Source organism: Diceros bicornis, chromosome 2 (genome assembly GCF_020826845.1).
Source record: "Diceros bicornis minor isolate mBicDic1 chromosome 2, mDicBic1.mat.cur, whole genome shotgun sequence".
Lineage (NCBI taxonomy): Eukaryota > Metazoa > Chordata > Mammalia > Perissodactyla > Rhinocerotidae > Diceros > Diceros bicornis.
In genome coordinates, this window is record NC_080741.1 from 6388517 (window position 1) to 6411499 (window position 22983).

Sequence of the window (22983 nt, forward strand, 5' to 3'; positions counted from 1 at the left end):
ACAAGAGAAAATATGTGATTAGCAAGTGGTCACTCAACCTCGTAACATTTGTTTAAGGTCTTCAGACACTTTCTCAGCTGTGTTCTTATACTGGAGGTTGCTGGATAAGTGACTCATGGAAAAATGAAGTTGAATACGCTTTTAGAGTGAAGTTTCATTTGAATCACAACCCCCATTGAAGGAAGTTGTCTCTTCCAGTTCCTGTTTTCATATTTTTGCCCACATTAAAGCTAGTTCAATTCTTTGAAATTTGTGAGAGTTACGTTATCAATTTGGATCAAATATTTTGAGTATATGTAGATAAATCCATATTCAAATTTATTTAAAATTTATTTATTATTGCTCTGCACTTCAAAAATTAGACTAACTGGGGGGCCGGCCCTGTGGTGTAAGGTTAAGTTTGGTGTGCTCCACTTCGGTGGCCCAGGTTTGCAGGTTCAGATCCCAGGTGTGGCCCTACACTACTCATCAGCAGCCATGCTATGGCGGCAACTCACATACAAAATAGAGGAAGACTGGTACCAGCGTTAACTCAGGGCTAACCTTCCTCAAACGAAAAAAGAGGAAGATTGGCAACAGATGTTAGCTCAGGGTGACTCTTCCTCACCAAAAAAAAAAAAATAGGTTAACTGGAATGTATATACATTTAGTGAAAGATCAGAATTTGAAACCATAAACTAAATGACCATTAATAGTGATCTAGTTGTTTAAAACAGTGAATGTTTTAGAAGCATACATTTGAAACAAGCAGAATTTTAAATGCTATATTGTATTTTAAATAGAAAATACTACTTTGAAATGTGGCTTTGCAAGAAAAAAAGGAAAGAAAAAAAAGATAAACAATTGCACTGCTACAATCAGATCCATTCTCTCTGAGGAAAGAATGACTTCTAGGTGTACTTGTCAGCTGAATTCCATGTCATTATGGGAGTATCCTTTTCCTTCTTGTAGCCAGGGCCTTTCTACTTCTTTCTTGATTAGTCAAAATGCTGACATATTTCACATAATATATTGGCTCTTTGATGTACAGTGCCGTGAAAATTTGTCAGCTGACTAAATGTTTGCTTTGGTTAGGTGTGATAGAATTAACTCGATTCATTGAGAAAGATACTATTTAGAAGGGAATATATTAAACATTTAATGTATTTAGCTGGATAACTGCATCATTAACTTCATATTTATGCACATTCTTCCGTATTCCTCCTGAAGAGAGTCAGTAGCTTGAGAATTGGCCAATGGCTACTAACAAGTGAGTTTTCTACAAGGATAAAAGCATTGGAAATCACTACAAATAAAGCATCTTGTTTTCCATTAAGTTACATGCAAATATCCATGTACTGTACCCTGTAATTAAGTCAAATATCAATTTTAATCACTACATCCTTAGCACACAATTTCTGTAATGCAATTGCAGCAGCATAATATTGAACAGCTAAAATGCCCTAGTTAAATGGAGTTTTAACTTCTGGATATTGAGACACAGAGAAAATCACCACACCTGTACTCAAGCAGTTAAGGCGAGAGATTTATGTTTTGGACAATAAGGGAAGAGAGACTGGTTTAGTCCACATATTTAACAAATATGTTGTAAGGCCAATTTACACTGCTCCTATTCGTCCTTGCCCATGATTTTGAAATAAGCTTGCTGATTGTGACTGATTTAAGACAGGTGATGAAGAAACTTCCTAAAATAGAACTCCCACTCTATTGAATAAAAAACTGAGCCTAAAATTAAGTTTGAATGCTGTTATCCCAGAAGATAGCAGAGGCTAATTTTGGGGGAAAAAAGTATCTTTACTTTGCTACTTCCCAAGAAAGGAATTTGACTGTGCATGGAAAAGCTTTGTTATTGAAACTACAACTTGCAGCTCTTCAATTAGAAGCAATTTCAAATGTCAGATTTAAAGTCGATAGAACATCTCACATAAATGTAGCAATTGCCTTGTACCTCACTTGGCAATAGCTTCACTCTGTGTAAGTCTAGAGGAAAATATTTTGAGTAGAAATGAAAACTGCAAAATAACAACTAGTGTCAGGGTGTTGTCTTTATGTTGACACATCAGCATATTAGAAAAAATGTCTGGTCATATTTCAGATGCTGCTAGACTTAAGGACTCTTGCTCCTTTCTTCAATGAGTTGGCTCAACATTCATGCCGGCATTGTTCCAAGAAATGGAAATCATGTATGAGATGTCATGTAGTCCATGGTTCTAGAGCCTTGATGGAAAATTTACAATTAAAAAAAAAGACAAAGTTTGAAAACCCATGAATAATTCATCTGACAACTTAGCACAAAATGTTCTGCTGAAATATCCCAGCATTTGATATAGAAGTGCGTGCTAAAGCTATTCCTTTTTCTTTATGAGGGACAGGAAATAGTTTGCTGGGCACACTTTTCTTGTTAATGGTACGAATCCTTTCAGTCTCTAACTTTGAAACTCCCATTTGGATTAGGTTCATGTTCATAGTTGTTGAATTATTGATCACTTGAAGGCCAAGCCATCCCAATCTGTGTCATAGATGCATAATTTATCATGATATTTAAAAGTATGTGTATCTGAAAGGCTTCTGGAACTTTAATCCGATGCCTAATGACAACACATTTTGAGCTTTTTATGTTTTCAAAGTCTTGGCAAAAAGACAGGGCTTCCTGGTGCAGTGGCCTCACGTGAGAGCTCAGTATCTTTAATGTTTCTTTTCTCTCTTTGAATTTTTTCAAAGAGATTTTTATACTTTTCCTTTCCTTTCTGATTTAGTCCTTTTTTTTGTTTTTTTTTTTTCCCCCAGAGTCCTTCAGGACACTAATTCTTTCTTTGGTCGTCTTTGTATTTTTTTCAAGACTCTATTTCACAGGCCCCTCCATGGTGCCTTGCATGTTCTCTTTGTATCTCTCTTCTTTATGTTCTTCTTTTGTGCATTCTGCCTTCTTGGATTTCTGCTGCTTGAGAAAACCCTTTCAGCCATTTATTTCCTATTTATTGTCTTATTTTTCTTTGTAGCCAGAGCCTAGTTAATTTATTACTGGACTGAATTTTGTCTCAGATGCTTTTAATATTTGCTGCACCACAGTGCAGAAAAGGGGTGGATAACGACAAACTTCCTTTAACTGCTGTTATTGGAATGATCAAGTTGAGTGGGGTGATTTCAAAGCCCTCCTCTTCCCCAGAGGTCAAGTCAGCCAACACCACAATGAGGCCGCAGCCCTCCCACTTCCTTGCTCCTAAGCCTGACAAAGGCAACTCCAGTCTTAGTTGCAAGATGACAGAAAATTCCAACTCAGCAGAGGGTCAGAAAAGAAAGAGGGGCCGAGGATTGCTGAGGAGATGGAAGGAGATATGTAAGCTCCTTCAAGGCCTCAAGGGCAGACCCAGCCCTCAGGGAAAACTGTTGGGAAAAAACACCCCATGTTTCCATTCTAAATGCCTTTTTAGTTTTTGTCTCAATTGTTTAGAACCTTTCTTTTAAAGCAAGGCCTGAGTAATCTTTCTTAGAATATTATATTACTTAGCTTTTTGGTCCCTGGATTACGTACATTTATTATGAAGAGTTATTGTTTTACGGGTGTGATACAAATCTGAATCCACACTTAACTTTCCCCACTGTTCTCCAGGAATGTGACTGATGGCTAGAATAAGATTCTCATAAAAGGACAGTATTCACAGAGATACACATGATGGCAAATTTAGGCCTTTATGCATGATTTCTTTTAGATAGAATTAAATACATTTATTGAGAGGATGCCTTAGGGGATACATTTAGAAATAAAATTTACAATTTGAGTCAACATTCCTGCATAGTTTATGTAACCTGCCTGTGAGTGGACCCTAGGGTTGGTGATGATAACTTGATATACTAGCAGTATTATGCCTTTTATTAAAATTTCTATATGTAGCTGTTTTATTTCAGAAGATCGAATTTGACCCTTGGTGTATAAAAATCCATCTAATGCAGGTCTTTACTTCTCATAACAGAGAAAGGTTATCTATGGGGGCAAGATATTTCATTTCATTATCCCATCAAGTGGCTTCCAGAGTTTATCTTTATATCATCTGATATTGCCTTCTTCTATTGCTCTTCATGTGCTAAGCCAAGGGATAGAGTTTTTTCTCTACATTAATGCAAAGGTTCTTTAAGATCCATGCACCCGGGCTACATTTCACACCTTTAAACTAAGGTGCCTGGGCTGCCTGCCAATCCCCAGCACAGACAACAGCTGAGCTCTCAGCTCCTCCACTAAGGGGCTCAAACGGGAGCTTTTCTAGGAAGCCCTTCTTGGCAAACTCCTAACCAGGCAAAATGGGCCACTCGTTTACTTGGTTCTCTCTGTATCCTGCACAGTTTTCAATCACAGGCCCTAGAACATGTTAGAACACTGGAAGTTGTGCTTGATACCAACTAGGCATTCAGTGTCTGTTGACTAACTGACAGGAAGACAGTCAGGGTGCGTATCTCATCACGGGCAGTTTCCTCTTCAGGCTTGCGGGCTGGGTTAACTTACACTTCTGTCCTTTGGCTTATGCATTCCTTCTGATTGGCAGTGCTCTAACTAGCTAAATACAGTTAGAAGAAGAGGAGGAGGAAAGAAGAAGAAATAGGCAACATTTATCAGGGTCAGCTGAGCCAGGCACTGTGCTCGGCACTTTACACGCAGTGTTCGTGTAACCTCACGGTTACCCTAAGAGGCAGGTTCTCTTACCATCCCCATTTGACAGTACAGGAATCTAAGGTTCTGAGAGATGGATGAACTTTCCATGGTCGTGTGACTAGTGTGGAAATTGATTTAGTCCCTGTCCATTTGACTGAAGATCTCAAGCTTATTTTTCAAATGCAACTTATTTTTCAAATGCAACTAAGAATGAAAACTTATTTTTCAAAATCTTTATGGTGTTAACAGATAAACTGAGGCATATTAAAAATTTTAAGAGTTTACGTGAGCAAAAATGGATCGAATCTGGCAGCACCAAACTGGAAGTGGTTAGGAACACTCTGCCAACGGGAGCCAGGGTAAAGATTTATATAGAGAAAGCACAGAAGCAAAGAAAAGGAATTATTTGACTGGCTATAGCTTAAAGCCCAGCTGGCTATCTATGGCTGGTTGTCTCCCTCGGGTGTCACTTTCATAACCGTGGGGCATTTACAGGCTTAGGTTTTGGTTTGCTTACGTAGGTGCCACTGCGTTAGAGCCTCCTCAGTCTAATGGCCTCCCTGTTTAATTAATTAGGCAAGTGCTTACTTTTCCTCCATGGGACATCTCCTGCTACCATAGGCATTTCAGTTTTTTCCCCTTTGTGTGGAGTTAGATGAAATGATCAGTGTTATTTTATATGACTATTTAGATGTGTTTCTCCTGTTCGTTGAAGGCCTGGATGACACCATCTTATCTCCAGAGCCTAGACATTTCCCGAATCAGAGCTGATAAATGAATGAATGTCCCGACTGTACAAATTTTTATCACATTTACCATATGTTTTTCAGTTATTTATTTTATAGCTTCTTTCCTAGCTTCATCTCTAAAGATGTTCAAAATCATCAGTTGAATGAGTAGAGGAATAAGTAAGTGAAGGTGTGAATGTGCACAGGTGACTGTGGTGGGAAAGGTTTGCTCCCAAATCTCACTTGTCAAGCTCTCCAAAATTTACTTGTCCTAGCCTTGTCTGTCTAATCCCAACTCGAATTTTAAGCCTCAAGATACACATCTTCTCCTCAAGAAAACTCCCTTCCCCCAATATTTCCATCCATGTGCCCCCCAGGGTGGCAGAGGGATAAGGTTCATTGCTTAGCATCAATGCCCTGACCACAGCCCTGTGATGGCACTTCCCACATCATAATGCCATTTTTCATTTATAGTTCTGAGTCTCCTCTAGACTAAGACCCAGACAACAGTATCTTATTTAATGTATGTCCTGAATGCATAGCCTGTTTCTGAGCATGTAGTCAAGGTCAATGGCTATTTTTTGAGTGAATGGATTATTCTGTATATTTATAAACGGAGTGGGTGGAATTCAGAAAATTAATTGAGAGAAGGAGAAGTTAAGGCTATTCTTTTACTTTTCCTAAGTTTGCGTGACTTGAGTGGGGGGAATGCAACTGTAAGTAAATTCCTCCACTTTGGAAATAGCCCATTAGTGCCGTTTAAAAATATACAGTAAAAACCACTTTAGGACAGTAGTTGTAAAAATGCAACCCAGGGCTTCCAAAGCTTTCAGCAATAATATTCCTAAATTCCAGCAGATGGTGGTGTTGCTAGGACAAGTTGCAATCCTTAGTTAGGTAAAATAAAACACTTCTCACTTATCATAAAAACTGTTTTGTTCCTCTCTCCTTGGACAAAATGAAGAGGAAAGAGAGTATCCAATAACTCTTCTCTCTGGAAGATTTAGGTAAAAATTAAAACACTTCTTTTTTAAAAAATTGGTCAACGCCAGTCCACGGTGGAAGGGTTATAAGGGTTGTCACTTTTTCCTAATGGGTGATTAGATAGATAGGTCAATAGATTAGATAGATAGGTCAATCTCTATCTCTCTGTAGAGATAGAGATATAGTTTTTTCTCTATTTGCTGTTCAGGATTGGTGAAGCAGCAATGGTCCCCCTCCCCACATCCACAACTATCTACACTCCAATACATGGTTAAAAAGCACTCTATTTTTAAATAAATTAACATAGGTTTCTGTGAGTGGGGTGTCCGTGTTTGCCTACATTACCTTGAGATCAAATTCTGACAGAGGATACGGGAACATTTGCCCCCTTGCCTTAGTCTGACCTCATATTTCCTAGTCCTAAATTAAAATGTGTATTATCTCCTAACTGGGCAGTGAAATGGGCACAAGTCAAAGAGCATTTCAAGAAAGACTTCAGAATGTCTGAATACCATGCAAGTAAGCAAGTTTTTGGTTAAGAACATTTATTAATGCTTCCTACAGGTAAGCAGTTTCCTATAAAACTATTGAATGATTTCTGGGAATGGTATATATATTTCTGCTGTTGCAGGAAAGGAGGACACTTCAGTTTCTTCTTAAATGTCTTCCTTCTTTTCATGCTTGTTTCCAGTATGTATCCAAATACAGAGGGACACGAAATGCATGTATAAGCAGGATTGTAGGGATATAAGAATTTTACTACGAGAATTAAAAAAAGGAGAGTCCACTTAAATAATTCATTTGTTTTAGTACTAATTTTTGTTAAGGAAAAAAGATCCAAAAAAGTCGACCACATTTTCAAAATTTAGTGTTTCCTGTTTTTGAAGAGTACTCATTGTACACAGGCTACATGAATATTAGACTTTCATATATGTGACTTTTAACATATTATGGGGGCATCATTACATGTATTTAAATGTATGTGTCTGTGTTTATAATCTACATGGCTCTGAAATTAGTTTTGAAATATGTGGGAAAACAGGATTTGTTGTATGTGCTACTTTCTAAGGCACTGTATAGCTATGCAAAATATATGTTATTGTGGGAAATGATTGAATGTCATTATGCAGACTTGCTTTCTAGCTGGTAACGTGAGGGGTAATCTTTTTCAAAGAATTCCTTTACTATTTCAGAGTGTCTTTTTTAAACAATGATAATTTTAATATAAAAGTTAATATCCAAAGACTTTCAAGAACACAGCAAGAATTAGAAAAGTAGTTTCTGAAACGTGATTTACAATATATTGACTAAAATGAAATATATTCTTATTAATTTAGGTCATAACTGCTTTTGAAACATCATGATACATATGAATGACTTGATTCCAAGGGAAAAATCATTCAGTAGAGTCAAACTCGAGGGCTTTCCAAAGGAATTTCCTTTTAATGGCCTGCAGATGTTGCTGTGTTCCATGCCAGTGAAGAAATGAATTCAGTTTTAAGACGTAAAACTTTATATGAAATTAATCCCCAGAGTGGATTAAGTGTTTTCACTATCATGAAAAACCAAACAAACATTTGGAAAAGAGTAAAAACAAATATTAAAAAAAATTTATTACTGAAAATATTTGCTAAATATTTTAATGATATTCCTAAAGCTATCCCTTGAATTGAAAGGCCAAAAAATAATCAGTTTTCTTTCAGACAGAATGTTTAGGATAAAGAAAGAAAATCTTATATCAAAATCCTGTATTTGCATTTTCAATCAGCATTTTAAAATTCAAATCAAATATATGGAAAAAATTAAAATTTCTGAAAAATAAACATTCCTTTTAAAGGCATAAACTGTGTGTGACCTACTTCAAATGTGTAAGTCTGTGCTTTACAATGGGGTCCTCTAGGAACAGCATCACAACCAGCTAGGGATGCTGGTTAAAATGAGGTGGGTAGAACTGCAGGTGTATGCCCAAGGTGTCTTGTCATGGGAACTTGAGGGACCACGGTGGCTGAAAGACCAGCTAGGATCTCATTCCCACCTTCTTGGGGTCTACTCACCAAGGTCCACACAGCCGTCCAGTGAGGGCAAATGCAGCTAACCTAAGATGCCACTGAGTCATGGGTTTAAACCTTTAAGAGTTTCATGGCATGAAGGGAGCTTGTTAAGAAGAGACTCTTAATTCTTTTAACTGTAAGAACTGGCTTTAGAAAATATAGATGCCTAGACTCCATCACAGCTCCTTAAGTAGAAACTGACTGGGTCCCCCGGATTCAGGAGCCTCACCTCCGATAATTCCCCAACCTGTCTGGTGCTCTGAGCTCCAGGTAGGCTGAAGTTCCGCTTCTTCCTGGGTATCATTCGCTCCGTCGCTTCTAGATCTCCACAACAGCGTCCCTTCTGCAGGAAATACTCTCCGCCTCCCCAGCCCTGGGCCCCCATCGTGTCACCCCTGGGCTAACCGGGACTCTGCAGACAAGGTGCGGGACTGTGAGCTTCCGTAGAACTTTGCCTGTCCCCTCCCCTAATGGTCGCAACTGCCTCCCTGTTTCTTTACCTTCTCTGGCTAGACTGGAAGCTTCCTGAGGTCAGGCAGCCTGACTGTTCAGCTCCCCTATTTCAGTGCCCAGCACAACGCTGCGCCCTCAAGAAATATTTCCTGAATGAAAGGTCCGTTCTTTTATTTTCCATTTCCTGGGGATGCTAGAATTCTGATAAATCACTCAGAAGTCATAGTATCCCCAAGATGAGCATTTCTTTAGTCATCTAGGAAGTCTTTTCTCCCCACTATAACTAGGGCATATCAATGAAGTCTTAGGGGTCTGAAAGAATTTTGTTTTCCTTTCAAAGGGGCTTGGCACACTCATGATACCAAGTTGCCCCTTGGCAATTTAAAAGTCCTGTTAGCTTTAGAATTTAGACATGATCCAAATGAAGTGCTAGAAACTGGTCCAAATTTCAAAGAGGATGAAAAGGAAGGAGCTGAGGGTCAAGTCAACAGTAGTCTTCTGCCCTGGACTCCTGTCTGTCCCAGGCACCTTCTCTTCACACCCCCTCCCATCCCTGAGGCCAGTGCTGCTCTGGGATCTGGGACCACTTCCAACTTCAGTACAGGGGAGTTGACACACTTGTAACTGAGTTCTCAGGGAGACTCACCGAGAAGTCCATTTCCCTCTGGTTTTGCTCTGACCCTCTGTTTCATTTCTAGGAAATGCAGTGCCTGCCTTCTTACAATATCAGTTCCTCCACTTAGACTGCGCTGGTGGCAACTGGCTGAGGGCAGCATCTCAGCCCTTCCTCCCAACCGAGACTGACCGACCCAGGCTTGCTAGTCTGATGCTAACCAGCCATTCCTATTCATGTTCAAACAATCAAAAACACACCCAGCTCTTGAGAAACGCAAGCACATGCTCCCCACCCTCCTTTTCAAAATTCTGCCTCAGAAATAAAACATACCCCTGGGTAAGCTCTTTCTCCCTCGTGGTCACTTTCGCCAGATGTCGATTGCGGAATTCCTCAGTTCTTTTATTATCAACATCAATTCCAGAAGACGCGTGACCCTCTAGCCAGAACATGAAGTACTCACATCTATCATGCTCGTAACTCATACTTCATTTGCATGTGGTCTAAGATGAAAACTACCAGCAACAGAATTGTAAATATAATTTTTTTCCCTAAAGTTAGGAATTGATTCAATTTACAATGATTGCTGAGTATGTAATTATTACTACAGAACATATTATTTTATGAGTACTTTAACTTGTACTCTATGAGATGGAGTATGCCATAGTTATACTAATAGCAGCAGCCAGGATGATCAAAGTTCAAAAAAGTATGGTATTATCTTTCAGTTGTGACTGACTGAGATGCATACGCCAAGTATTGTCAGACTAGTGCCTGTGGGTGTCTGCATTCTGCATCATAGTCACTCTATATACCAACTCCCCGAAAAAGACAAACAAATGTGAAGTTCAGAGTTCAGATCCCTTTCAGAAAAATATGTAATGTATATAGTAAAATTATTTATGCTAAGAAAAAGATGATACCAATTTATAATAAAAACAAGGCTTTAAGTAGTTCATAAGCAAGTATTTTTTTTCTGATTTTTTTATTGATGTTTTAATAATTTATAACCTTGTGAGATTTTTGGTTGTACATTTTTGTCTGTCCATCACCATATACATGTCTCCCTTCACCCCTTGTGCCCACCCTCTACCCCCATTGCCCCTGGTAACTACAATACAGTTTTCTCTGTCCATGTGTTGGTTTATATTCCACATATGAGTGAGATCTTACGGTGTCGGTCTTTCTCTTCCTGGCTTACTTCACTTAACATAATACCCTCCAGGTCCATCCATGTTGTTGCAAATGGGACGATTTTGTCTTTTTTTTATGGCTGAGTAGTATTCCATTATATATATATACCACATCTTCTTGATCCAATCATCAGTCGAGGGACACTTAGGTTGCTTCCACTTCTTGGCTATGGTGAATAATGCTGCAATGAACATAGGGGTGCATAAGGCTCTTTGGATTGTTGATTTCAAGTTCGTTGGATAGATTCCCAGTAGTGGGATAGCTGGATCAGAGGGTATTTCTATTTTCAATTTTTTGAGGAGTCTCCATACCGTTTTCCATAGAGGCTGCACCAGTTTGCATTCCCACCAGCTGTGTATGAGGGTTCCTGTTTCTCCCCATCCTCTCCAACATTTGTTGTTTTTTGTCTTGGTGATTATAGCCATTCTAACAGGTGTGAGGTGATATCTTAGTGTTGTTTAGATTTGCATTTCCCTGATGATTAGTGATGTTGAACATCTTTTCACGTCCCTTTTGGCCATCTGTATATCTTCTTTGGAGAAGTGTTTGTTCATTTCCTCTGCCCATTTTTTGACCAGGTTGTTTGTTTTTTTTGTTGTTCAGTTGTGTGAGTTCTTTATGTATTATGGAGATTAACCCTTTGTCAGATATATGTTTTGCAAATATTTTCTCCCAGCTGGTGGGTTGTCTGTTCATTTTGATTCCGGTTTCATTTGTCTTGTAGAAGCTCTTTAATCTGATCAAGTCCCACGTTAAGCAAGTATTTTAAAACACCTCTTGGGCAATTGTGATCTTCACAAAATACCCCTGATAATCAAAGCAGAAATAAATTAGGTGTGTGAACCAAATTTTCTCTTGCAAAGAACCATTGGTAAGATTGTGTGAACATAAATTCCATGGTATTTATGGGTAAATGATACTTCAGCACCAGTAGTATTGCCTTTCTGATTAACTTGCTAAAAGGCTGAATTTTTCTGGCAATAGCATTCTTCCTCACCATGATACATGATTGCATTTTTAATTCTGCAGTGTTTATTGATTGGCTGTCATGGCCTTGACATTGCAGTAGACACTAGGCACTTGGGGATTGACCCTGGCTGTGGAGGAAACACAGGTGTTTTATTTGCAGCCAATTGATATTCTCCTTTAACTCTGGTCCCTGTCTGAAACTAGTTGGAAAAATCTGGGTTAGGAGCAATAGAAAAGGAAAAAAAAATGAGAAAAGCATTTTTCATGAAGAACCATTCTGTGAAGAATATCTTATTTTCTTCTTTTCTCTTTTTGTCTCAAATCTAATATATTTATCTGAGATATTTACCTAATATATTTATCTGAGATATTTATCTAATATATTTAAATCTAATATATTTATCTAACATATTGGCATTTATTCTTTGCCAAATGTTTATTCTTTGCCCTTGGTTTATTTTTTGCCAAGTGTTACTATTTTGTTGGCATTCCCTATCACTTGTTTAACCCCTAACTTATTTACTGTTATCTCTGTATGCTGGAGCAACATGGGTCTGAGGTCACGTCCCTCAGAGCATGGCTTTACAGCTCCTAAGAAAAATCTCCTCCACTTCTCTCCTCCGCCCACCACCCTAAAGACTGAGTCAACATGCTGAGGCAGGTGAGTGCCAGGTAAACCTATCTCTGCAGGCCTGTTAGATTTTTAGGATTGATGTATGTGATAATTTACACGTAAGCTGTTGCAAATATCTTACAAAATTTTCATAGTCTGAACATACTGAAAGTGATTGTTGTAGTTGGCAGAAGGAACTAGAAGGTCAAAGCCTTGGGACAAACGTTTGTCACTTTATGGCCAGGTTGGAAAAATATTCTCTTGTAAGGGAAAAATAAGTAATGAAGTAAGAAGTAAGTAAGTGACGAAGTTTTCTTTACATGTCTATTATCAATACTAAGATTTTTACGTGTGAAAAGAGATTTACTTCAATTTTTTAATTGTGAAAACTCAACTTTTTTCATGTCATATAAAGAATCCAGCCTCCATAGATGTTTTACAAAAAGACTCTAAAATATATATATACTTACACAGAGGAATAGCTTTGTAAATAGAAGTATACAGGGACAATTAAGGAGTCTCTTAATTCCTTAATTGTTCTTTCCTCCTGTGGACTTGGTGATTTGTTAAATTTTAGGTAACAGTTAATTCAGTTAAACGAATTGGCTATTTTCAGCCAAGAGGTCTTTCTTGGCCTCCCCCTTGTCTGCGGCACTTCATCAGGGACTGTGGCACTTTCTCCTGGTCAGGGAAAATTCCAAACATTCGTTAGTGTCTGAAATCACATGAGACATTTCCTCATGACAATACTCTAAGATTGAGAGGGAAGAATTGCCTTCTGGAATTCTAAACCACAGAAGTGGGAAAGTAGCAGCAATTAAAAATTTATCCACTTATTAGAGAACCTAAAACTTGATCATTTTGTAGAGCAACAGCCCGTACTGTTATTCTATGTGCCATTTATACAGCTCTTTTTTTAAAACAGAAAGATCTACTGGCAGGATGGTAAACTTCTGCATTTAGAAATTACCTGAATTGTGCCATGGACAAATTGCTGTTTGACTATAAAGCCATTATCACCAATAAATCAATTGATTGGGGGTAAAGATTTCAACCATCAACTTTCTCTGTGATGATTTTACATATTTCATTAAGTTATGAGATTACACTGTAGCCTAGGCCAGAAGCCTATTGCTGTGAGCCAGAAAGATGAGAATTTAACGAGGTATAAAACATATACACAAATTGCAACGTCAATGATGATGTCTTAATAGCTTAAGAGGCCTGCATAGCTGCATTATAAACCGGGACATAAAAAGATACAGCATGTTGACATCAAGCTTGTAAATCAGCAACCCAAGGGCCTAAGAGCTTCACGACCTGGAGCAGTCAGTTTGCTTCAGTTTTCTTGAAAAAAAAAGATTCGAAATGTACAACACTCATAGGAACTATATTCTTATTCTAAAAGTAAGTCTTATTCTAAATGTAAGGCTAGGCTTACTTCTTTGTTGAAATAAAACAACATAGGTCTTAGAGACAGAATGCTGTTCCCTTTAAAAGTTAGATGACAGCACAAGAAGCCACTTCTTCCTCGTCATACCTAAAAGTGGAAGAAAAGGAGTGGGAATGAGAAAATGAGTGTGGAAGGGGAAGGGGATCCTGTTCAAGGATGGAGCGCCCCACCAATCTAGCCCCTGCTTCCTTGGTTTAGTTAAGGGATCTCTGAAAAATAACCCAGCCAGATTCATTTACTTTATAACTCGAAGACTTTCTGAGTACACCTTTGGTTCTGAATGTCAGTTCTGTTGACTGACACGGCAATCTCTCCTTACCTTCCTGAGTTTAAACCCAGCCGATTCAGCAGCGCAGCAGCGTAACCAATGTCCTGGACAACCTCTGACACATCAGGGCTCCGCGGCCCGTCAAACAGAGAGCTGTCAGTTTTTCTAGATTTTTATCCTCGAATTAGGGAAAAACAGTCTATTCAATTACTTCTATTATATATTTAGGAGAAAGGTAAAAAGTGAGGTGGCAGCACAACATAGAGGTAAAGTTACAGATTTTTTTTTTCAGCCAGACTTCATAGATTCAATTCTCAGATCTGCTAGATAACAACTTAATAAATGTGTGATCTTGGATAAATTAATTATTTTCACTATATTTCCATCTCCTCATCTGTAAAATGGGAATTATAATGATGATAATAATAATAGCTACCTCAAGGTTGCCCTTTTACTTAGACTAAAACCTGGTGCACAGTTAACACTCCATCCAGAATAAAACGTTGGACAGCTCAGTCCTTTCTTTGAAGCCTTTCTCAGCTAATCAGAGCCACTGGCACATCTCTGTTGTTATGTATTTCACATGGATCTAAAACACCTATAATTAGTTTTGAAGCTTGACATTTTCATACAGATTAAGGAAAAACTTGCTTTGAAGGCAAAATGTTAATATCTAAGTCAATAGTATTCCTCTCAGAATCTGTTTTCTGTTGAAAACGTTTCCTTTTGTTAAAACAAAACACATTCACAGTCTCAGGGTTTACAAAGTTAAAAACTGAAAAATATTTGACTGTCAGAAGTTTTATTACATGTCAAAACTAGGATTTTTATTAGAATTTGATGGAACAATTTTCAAGTATATTTTTTATCACCTAAACTAATAGCCATAAATTTTGTATTTTAGTTAATTTTGATAGTTGTCTGTACCTTTTGGTACTTGGGAAAAACAGATATTTTCTATATATGCAAATAGAACTAAATACAGTTTAATTTAAAAATCCAAATATGCATTCCAGTATTTTATAAACTTGTCTGATTTTAAGCATCATCCAGAGTCATTTTTGATAATTCAGATTCCTAGAGCTTATTCCAGAGTTACCAAATCACAAGCTCTAAGCGAGGTCGTAATAACGCTCCAGGTGATTCTTATGCTCAGATAAGTATGTAAAGAACTAAATTAAATGTTTCTCTGAATTAAACACATCTTTTGAGATATTTAATCAGTAAAAGAGAACATAGTCTCTCTAATAGAGGCTTGTATTAATAAAAATAATTCAACAGTGTGAACAGTAATAAGCTTCACATTTTATATTTAATTTATTATTATTTATTATTATTATAATTTTTTTTTTGTGAGGAAGATCAGCCCTGAGCTAACGTCTATGCCAAAAAAAAATCTCCTGTTTTTGCTGAGGAAGACTGGCCCTGGGCTAAAATCTGTGCCTATCTTCCTCCACTTTATATGGGATGCCACCACAGCATGACCTGACAAGCAGTGCGTCAGTGCGCAGCGGACCACGTGCACTTAACCGCTATGCCACCAGCCGGCCCCAGTTCACATTTTATAAACAAGACTAAATTCAATTATCTTAATTTCTTTTAATCATCTCACACTATTCAAATTAGCTATATTTAAATTTGTAATTTCTCCAGAATCATAAAGTGTTTTGACTCTCTGATGGTCAAAAATAAGAAGTACAGACTATACCCAAGGAGATTTTTAAGTATAGATCTACTGTTGCTGGTTTAATTCATGAAGGGATTTTAAATATTGATTTTTTTTCTTTAACAAATGGTTTAAACTATCTGCATGTTGGTGTCTGCCAAGCTATTGTGTGAAATTTTACCAGCTGGGAATTATCCCCTCCTCCTCTTGTGTGATTAACACTTCCAGCTGTAGAATAATTAAAATGTCAATCAGTTCTGAAACAGAGCAAAACAGTTTCCCATTTGATCCGTCAGTCGGGAGGCTGAGCGAGGAGCGTCAGGCGTCTGGCTGTCATCAGGACAAGAACTCTCATACCCGCCTTGTCCTCCCCCTCCTCGCTTCTCCTTCCACAGACACCCCCCAACCATGGAGGCTGAGTTCAGGTTCTGCTCAAATGTGCTTCTCCGATATGCCATCAACTTTTCAAAATGTGTTTTGTTGATTATTTTTACGGAAAATTGGGGGGAAATGAGGTCAGAAAGTTAAGGGATTGTTGAAGATATGTGTTTTCTGCGTGGTACATAGTTCTCAGACCATGTTAACATACACTCCATTAATTTGTTTGTCCTGCTTTATTGAGATATATTTGACGTATAATGTGTAAGTTAAGGTGTACCACGTGTTGATTTGATACACATTATACTTTGCAAAATGGTTACACCACAGCCTTGGCTAACACCTTTACCACCTCACGTAGTTACCATTTCTTTTTTGTGGTGAGAACATTTAAGATATACTCTTGCAACTCTCAGGTATAGAATACAGTATTACTAACTATAATCACCATGCTGTACATTAGATACTCAGAACTTATTCATCTTATAATTGGAAATTTGTTTAGTTTTGAAACTTCTTCCTTCCTGACCTGTTGGCACTGACCTAATATGTGTGCCATACATAACCTCCCACTGTCACCTTCTATATAATCATGCTTCTAGAGCTAGAAGAAAAAAAGTGATGAGAGGTGCCTGCATGGTGGGGTAGTGGTTAAGTTTATACTCTCTGTTTCGGTGGCCTGGGGTTCGCAGGTTCGCATCCAGGGCACGGACTTACGCACCGCTTGTCAAGCCATGCTGTGGCGGCGTCCCATATAAAGTAGAGGAAGATGGGCATGGATGTTAGCCTGGGGCCAATCTTCCTCAACAAAAAAAGAGGAGGATTGGCAACAGATGTTAGCTCAGGGCTAATCATCCTCAAAAAAAAGAAAAAAAGTGATAGGAAATAATATTCACAGCATGTTGTAGAATGATTAATACTTGACAATGTTCTTGAGTCTTTAGTATTGCACAACATAGTGGCTAGAAAAATGCAGTGTGGAAGCAGAAATTTAGATCCATGCTCTCTGAATGTTCCAGCCCCACCTCTGCTTTTTAGATATTTTTTTATAGGTCTCAATGCCTGGAGTCAGCAGCGGCTGTGTGGCTTTTATGTTTTCCTGTTAGAGTTCTTTTTAACTTAATTAAGGCTTTAATAGGAGTTTTATTTCCCTTAGAGGGTTATTGTGAAGTTTAAAGTGGCCTTAGAAATAAGTACCCCCAAATACCTGCTCCATCAAACATCTTGTTGTACTTCCTATTTTACTCAGAGGAATATTGCTAATCAGATTTATGAGCTCTTTTGGATGAATCTGAAATTCACTGTAGGTAATGATCCCTAAGACTTCTATAGTGGTGATTTTGGTGGTTTCTCTGAAGTGTTTTAAGAAGAGGTGGTAGCAAAATGTGAGTGAGAAGCGTGCTGAATTGGTGGAAGCTGAAAAGGTTGGGTTTCTAAGGAAGGTCCTCTCGTTTGAAGGAAGCCTGAGCATCTCTTCAGCTAGTGCCTGCCTCGCTGACGGGCTGAACCCCAGGTAGCACGGTAAGGCCGCTCTGATTCTGTGTTCATGCTTATACCATAGACTCAACCCTTTAAAACGTTTTTCTTATCATTTTTCTCCTTCTAAATAGTTGTGCACCCAAATAGTATTTATTGAATATTGAGACTGCTAAAAAATTTACTTTTTTCACTGTTTTTTCTCTCTCTCTTCAACGCTCAACCTCTTTGCTCTAAAAGAGGAGTTAAGGCAGCTGTAATCTGGATTTAGTTCTATGGGCAACAGAATTATCTTACTGATTCCTGGAGTCATTATTCCTACACATTAAAGGTAGTCTTTTCCTCTGATGACCGTGCATTCATTGAAAGGCTGAGATTATATCACCAAGTACTAGTCCACTGATTCCTTAGGATTCGTACTTAAAAAGGGAATTTGGGATCCAGTATGGGAGGTGGGACTGTGGCTCAACTAAAGAAATTGCCTTTTAAAAAAGATAAGGAAATTCCTTCAAGTACAACATGTGTGCTTTGAGCTGTTAAAAATTGTAGTTATTTTTGGAATTTTAGTCTAGGTAGCAGATATTTTAATGCCAATGAGTCCCAAACGCAATACTCCGGGCTATTTTTGAAGACTCTCATACATTAGAAAGCAAAAAATATAAACTTACCCCCAAAATGTCAACATTACATCTGAATGAGTTTAGAGCAACATCAGTCCATGGCCTGACGCCTGTGCTTTCTCTGAGAACACGGTGACTACAAATGGGGCCAGAGGGAAAAGGGAGAGGGCTTCTGTTGACTTCACATAAAGGCGGAATCTGACAAAAGGGAAGCAAATGGTACCTGGAAACGCCATCAACAAAAGCCATGTCTGTCTACAGCTGCACTCTATGAGCACTTTGGAAATGAAAGAATTGCCAGCTTTTCTACTTTGGGACAAAAAACATTTGTGCTAAACAGCCAGTAAGTAAATGCAGTAAACATATTTTTACAACGAATAGAATTGTTTTATATTTCGGGGACTGATTGTGCATTTCTACTGCTTCTTGATTAGCAAGCATTTGGCAGTTCTCGAGCCTTTAGACATTAAAATGCCAAAATAGATTTTTATTCTCAGACTGAGCTCCTATCTTTTTTTTCATCCCTCTAACAATTATCCTCAAAACATTTGAAAGCACTAAAATAAAACGCGTTCTGAAAACATTCGGAAATGTTTTACCTGTGTGACTTTAATAAGCATGTAAATAAAAAAAGTACTGGGTTGCTGTGGAACTGAGCTCTTGGAGGGCACTTCCTAAGGCCTTGCCTTGGGACAGCCAGGGTTTTATTGCTGTAGGAGGAGGCCAGTAAAAGCAGATGTCTGTGCAAAGCCTTCTGGGTTTGTCTCTTTGTGGTGACATTCCTGCTCATTTTTTGAAATCACTAAATTTCTAAGAGATTTAAAAGTTCTGAGCAATGACTTATATCCATTTTTACATTTAAGAGTCATGTCTTTATGAATTTTTTTATGTGATTATATTGAAATTATCTCCTTTGGAAGGTTTTTCTTTTAAATGATAATTTTGAATATCTTACACTTTTTTTTTACCTTAGAAATTCTTTTAAGATTAGGAAATTGACTATATTTGTTTTGTATCCATACTTTCAAAATTATTTTTCATTATGGTCAGATTAACTAATTAAATAGAAGCTAGTTTTTTAATCTATCAGCTTTATACAAAACTTGAAAATTCAGAGTAAACCAATAAGTAAAATAGTTTAATTTTGCACTCGCTTATGTCTTCGTTATAATGCAGGATTTTGGCAATCTTCTGTGATTTATTTGTGTGTGTGTGTGTGTGTGTGTACAAGAGGGGGTCATGGTTTTATCATTATAATTAAACTTTTTTATTAAAAGATACTGGTGGTGTTTAGTTTCCTATTGCTTTGGAACAAATTACCACAAAGTGCCTTGAGACCATACATATTGATTATCTTTCAGTTCTGGAGGAGAGCAGTCTGAAATGCGGTTCACTGGGTTAAAATCAAAGTGTGAGCAGATTTACCTTTCTTCTGGAGGCTCTAAGGGAGAATCTGTTTTTCTTGTCTCTTCTGTCTTCTAGAGGCCGCCTTCATTCCTTGGATTGTGGCTCGCTCCTCCATCTTCAGAGCCGGCAAATGCATCACTCCAGTCTGTTTCTGTCAGCCCCTCTCCTTTCCTGACTCTGACTCCTCCTGCCTCCCTCTATAAGGACCTTTGTGATTACACTGGCCCCACCTAGATAATCCAGGATAATCTCCTCATCTCCATCAATATCCTTAATTTAATCACATCAGCAGTCACTTTTGCCATGTAAGGTAATGTATTCATAGGTTCTGGGCATTAGGACGTGAGCATCTTTTGGGGGAGCACACCCTTCTGCCTACTACAGGCCTTTAGTGACACAAAACTCTCTAATAATAAAATTCTCGCTACTCACCTCTTCCTTCAGCAACACTTCCCATGATTTCTAGCCTCTCCTGATCTCCAGCATTTTTATCATCCACATGCTTCACCAGTTACTTTAGGTAACCATCTTTGAGTATACATGAAGTTAACACTAATGCAACTTGCCCAACCTCCGCCCACATACCTACTTTATAAACTTTGGGCTTTTCCATACACCCCCCCGCCCCGTGTGAGATGGAAACATTACTTCTAGCACAAACTTCTTCAACCTGAGTTTTGTTTCCCCGTGATGCTTCAGTTCCCTGAAACCAAAGCACAACTTTCTCCTGGAGGTGCCATTTCTATCAGAAGATCTTACCATGGAAGTAAATTCTTTTTCCACTTCTCAAGGTGCCAGGAGGGGCAGCCTGCTTCTTATCCCTTGATGCCTTTTCCAGACCATTATTCCACCACCCCATTTAACAATCCCTCCTCCCTCGGAGCTGATGACATCTGATGGTTACTTTTCTCTCTCCGTTCTTGACATGATTTGTTTGCTTCGAGGACCACACCTTCATACTCTTCATTTTCGGTGTCACTTTATTTTTATGACTTGCAGGGATTATTTCTCTCAGGGACTTGATTGTCCATGTTGCTGTCATCACGCAAACTAGTTTCACCTTCAACACCAATGGCCTCCATTATCATGACCCATAGCCTCCCTTAAGTATGACAACGCCCTAGAATTTGAAATTCCTTGAAGCTGACTAGATGGAAGATGATGAACTCCAAACTCCACCTTTGTGACTCTACCCTTCCTCCCTCCCAACTTTCCCTTCCCTATTTCCTCCTGCGCCTGTTATTCACTCTCATCTCCTCTCTGTCTCTCGTCTTCTCTATTCTCTCCATATTTTAGCTTCTTCTCTGAGTCTTTATTCACACTCCAGAGCAGTGCTTCTCAAACTATCTCTGAGGTGAAGGACCAGTTTTTATTTCCAAACCCACTGTCATCGGATACTTTAGTAAATTATGATAAATATGAATTTGGGGGGGAATTATAAATAAAAAAACAAAATACTAAATACAAAGCAAAATTTTTATTATAAGATTCAACATAAAATTATATTTCAATAAATATAATCTAAATAAATTAGGATAAAAGAATTACAAAAATCAAACATAATACATTGAAAATATGCTTGTAAATGATGACTATAGAGTATAGCTATTTTACTCATAGCCATGTGTAGTCTGCAATCATAACTAAACACAAGAACAAAAAGTTTTAAGTGAAAAAGCAACTCCTTATATTAACCCCCTGTATGTTCACTCTAAATAAATACCATGAATATAAAATGTTTGTCTTTAACGTGGAAAATAAGCTAGCTTCTTGCCTGTTAATTTATCTAATCTAGAGGGTATCGATAACTATATACTTATAGGAGATAATGCATATCTAATTGTTTCTGTATTCTTTCATAACCCTTACGGTAGAGAAAGTAGTCTCACAAAGTCACGTTGGCAGGAATGTGAGAAGAGATTTAAAGTAATTTAAGCAAGCTTAGGATATTTGTTTTTAACTTTAATCCAAATAGAAGTAAGTGATGATCTGTTTTCAAAATTTATGTTCAATCCTTCATCAGTAGCTGATTTTAATAATTTATCCTAGAAAGTTGTAGTTAAATTTAAATTATATTCAGCTGAAAGAAATGGATTCCAGAGCCGTGAATTTCCCATGAATGGAATTTCTGTGTATTTTTCTTTTGAGGGAAGATGAAATTCACAGTATTCTATCAAATGCATGAGGTATTTGGTGATAACTTTTCAAAGATTAGCAATGTCAAGACAATCACCATTTTCAATGATGATTATTGTTAAGTCTGGAACATATCATAACAACCTGTAGAAATTTTGTTTTTTCAAGCTTCTAAATGTTATTTTTCCCCTTTGATTCATCTGCCGTCAAAAATGTGTTCCCTTCCTTCTTTGCATGGAAGTATAAGATAATTAAAAATATCAAAGATATCAGACAAATAAGCAAACTTGGCTGTAATTACATCTTTAGAAAGTTGGGACCAAACTGGAAATGCATTGTGAGTTTATTCTCTAGTTTAAACATTTTCAACAGAACTTTTCCCCCTAATAAATATCATGCTTCACACGTGACAATTTTTTTTTAATAATCAGCTTCCGTATTTATAAAATAATAGAGAATAATCTCAAAGTTAATACATTAGCTTTTACATACTTACAATTTTTACTATGACACCAAGTTTCTGTTTAGTTCAGCTGAAAATTTTTTCATAGGAAGACTTTCTTGATCAAGGAAGTTCCATGTTGATTTGTGCTTTTGGCTCAAGCTCTGAAATCTGGGCAGTAACCCCAGAATGTTTCCCTGTTCTTGCACCTGTGAAATGTGCCATCAGAAAATACTTCTACACAAAGCTTAAACTGCAAACCACATTGCTGACTACTTTTATACATTTCAGAGCTAGTTGTGTTTCTTGGCGATGAGGCTGGAAAAAAAAGAAAATCTTCCTTCATATCAGCATCATGTTTGAATTGCAGTTATACTAAAAGAAATACCATATTAGCAATATCTGTGCACTCAGGAAATTGCAATTAAAAACGTGTCACTAGCTGTATTTGGTCTACGAATCTGTCCTTCTTACCATCAGCCAGTTCCCAATGTTTGAAAGTGGAAAGTGGTACTTGAGCTGCCGTCTTTGCCACAGATACACCCTATATTTTCAGACAAACATCTTTGATGTAGTCTTTCACCTATATCTTGCGAATTAATATAGATTTTTCAATTCATAGTAAACCAAAGTACTACCCTATAAGAAGTCATCTAATGATAATGTTTAAGGGAGAATTATTGAATAGCTACTTCTGTCAGCATTTGAATTCAACACTTTCAAAAAATTCTTGTGATTTTAATTAACTTATGTTCTTTATGTTATGTTTCTTTATGGTTTTAATCATTCACTAGCTAGCACATCTCTGACATACTTTGGCTTTAGCACTTCGCCATCAATGCTGACGGAAAAACAAAATTCAATATACAAGGAATTGCATATGTTTT